Source organism: Columba livia, chromosome 1, assembly GCF_036013475.1.
Source record: "Columba livia isolate bColLiv1 breed racing homer chromosome 1, bColLiv1.pat.W.v2, whole genome shotgun sequence".
NCBI lineage: Eukaryota > Metazoa > Chordata > Aves > Columbiformes > Columbidae > Columba > Columba livia.
Window position 1 is genome coordinate 144,036,254 of NC_088602.1, and position 3,096 is coordinate 144,039,349.

Below are 3,096 nucleotides of genomic sequence, written 5' to 3' on the forward strand. Positions count from 1 at the left end.
GCTTGATATTTTCAAAGCAATCTAGGAGTGTTTAACATTTATAAGCAGTAGGATTTCCACCCTGCTTCAGCATTCATTAGAGTTGTAGTGATTTAAAGCTCCAGCATGGGCAGAAAATGCTTTGAGCTGAAACTGAGCAAATGTATAATAAAATATAGTAATGAGACGAATAGAAGCTGTATAGTTGAAGTGCCCTGAGCATGCTTAAAATATTTATTTCCTGGCTTCATTGGCAGGGCTTTTTAATAGGGAGCATATGACTCTCTATGTTATACATCCATATGGGAGAGAAAAAAATATCAAATCCTAAGCAGGGAAAGGGACATTTGTATTTCTTGAGGAGATGCCACATGGAAAGTATTCTTTCTTTTACATGGAACTGTTATATTTATAGCTACATTTCCTGTAAGAAAACACATGTGAGTGCATCATTCACAGTCTTAAAGTCAAATTCTCCCTACAGTTGTGGTACACACAGAGAGGCAGTCAGAGCTGGAACGTCTGAATACTGTACTGTGGCGCCTTGAAACACAGATGAGGAAAGTTTGTATTTGAGTTCAAATAAGAAGACTGCTAGAAAGGATTCTGTAGCCAAACTCAGATTAAGGGGAAATAAATTATAATTAAAAAATCACGTATAATGTAACTTCAGAGCAACATTTCCAGGGGCTGAAAGACGAGAGATCATTTCACGCCTTCATATCCCTTTGAGCTGTATGTCGATCTTATCACAAATCTCTTCTGTTTCTTTCAGCTGCTGCTCCTCTATTGCTCCTCAGGTGCTTGCTCAAGAGGCTGGAGGTGGAGGGGAAGATTAGGGAAGGAAGTTCCTGGGATTCTTCTCCTCTCCCTTTCTAGGATGTATGTATAAAGCAGTGACAGTGAAGGAGCAGAGGAAGTGTCCTGTTGCTAGCAGCCAGCAGGCAGAGCCATCCTGCAGGGATCTTCCTGCAAAATACTCCAGATTCTAGTTTAGAGGTGGATGGAGCCTGTCTGGCCTCCTTCATCCTGTCTTAGCAACTGCTATTTCTTTAGATGTACATAATGAAATGATACAGCACCACAGAAGAACTTCGACAACTGAAAATGCATTTCTTTGTTACTCCACAGGATTTTAAGTTTTCTTTCATTTTTCAAACTTGCAGTACACATCCTAAGTGCTGCTTCTCCCTTGTCTACCTCAGTTTGAAACAGACCCTGCTGCCATTAAGATTACCATGCCAGGATAGGTAGGCTGATGTAGTTAAGTTAATGAAGCCATCTATACCCACTGTGTTCATTTGCTAGAGGGCTTTCACTAACTAAAGCCTACTTCCTCAAGCCCTTCCAACTGTTTGAAGTCTTTCCAGCAGTAGTTACACCACAATGTTTTTTTTTCAGAGCCGTTGACAGATCATTATTCCCTTACTATGGTGCAACTTGCACCTTCTTGATGCAAATCATCTGGATGCACATCATCTCAGAATTTGCCATGCTGATGACTGGATCTACCTCCTCCAAAGAAAAACTTATCCTATCCTAAGTGACTTACGTAAGCTGAGTAGGAACAATCATCCCTTTGTGGCATGTCTCTTTCTCTTTCCCCATCTCTTGGAAACATAAAACCAGTTTACTTCAGCTCCATAGTTTCCAAAGGGATACATTTGAGTGAGTCCACTCTGAACTTTACCCTTGCATTCAGACCCATCCCTAATATGAGCAGTATATAGCAAGGGAATTAGTTATCCATCCTCTTCTTGAATTATACTTTTTATCATATCCTTGGCACGTAAAATACTGTATTTCCTTCCTGTGCTGTTCATGTGGGAGTAACCTGAGGCAGTCTGAGGACAGGAAAATCTGTACATGTAGGAAAAGAAGTGGAGTCGCTTTAAGCAGGGCAACCTTATTTGACCCTCCTCCTTCCTTCACAGCTGGTGTTACTTGAAGCTGGGACAGAGGAAGAATGAGGTGACTGAGGCTAAGGCCAGACTTTGGCAAGAGGCAGACAGGAGCTGAACAGGTTTTCTCCATACCTCCCCGCCAATGCTCAGTAATCCTGAGCCACAGTGCCCTCCATCATGCCAGCTCTTGATCCTTTCCCTTATTTCTTCTATTTATACCTTCTGAGCTAGAGTCTCCTTTTTTATGTGCCAGCTTTACACCAGTGTAAATTCATGGGTGTCTCTGGATTTTCTCCTGGCTTACACTTGCCTATAAAAGAATTACTCATCACTTCTAGGCACCAAAAGGAGCATCCCCTATCCCTTGATTCTTCTAAATACTCCTTGTGTCCCTCCTATTTTTCATCAGTCTGTTTGAACACACAGCAACCTGCTGTTATCCCAGGGCTGTATTTCTACGAAGCACCCCTTGATGCTGCTGATAAAGCTTTGCCAGGGACAGTACATACCTGCAGCTTCCTCCATGCTGGGTTGCTCTGGGATAAATGCTTCCAGTGTTGTCTTCCCTGAGGCCACTGTCAGCAAGGAGATGTCTATCAGTAGATTTTTTGTTCAGCATCACCCCTCCACATTCAGCCTGGCTATTGTAGTTTGTCCTTAGGGCTGTTTAGTGTTCCCCATAGTACTGTTGAGAAGAGCCAGTTAAGGATTTAGACATTCCTGTTCTCTTCACCGGCCAAATGGAGGAAAAGGCCAGGACTTGTCTTGCAGAACTGAAGTCTAACTGTGGCTTATATGCTCTTAATAAAGAAGCGATTATATGAATCACAGTAGCAAAATGTTTTTGCAGAGCCCGTGCCCCACTCCCTGACTTAAGCATCCAAGGGCAGTTGTGTATCATTCCAGAGGAGGCTTTCGTTTTAGACATGGGTTAGCTTATAGTCCCTTGTGTTACAGAGGTGTAGCTTCAGAGCTAGGATTCAAGAATGTCCTTTAATGAAGTTACTTGTGGCTGTTTATTGAACAAAAATAAATTCCAACTGGCCCATATAACAAATGAAACTCAACTACAAAAATGTAATGATATTTATTCACACAGCTGCCAGCAAACTCACATGCACCATGAGTCATTCCAGATGTGGATAAAAACAAAGTCTGTCTGTGAAAGTAAGTTTCCTGATCCCGAGGAGACTTAGTTTGAGAGAGGAGCTGC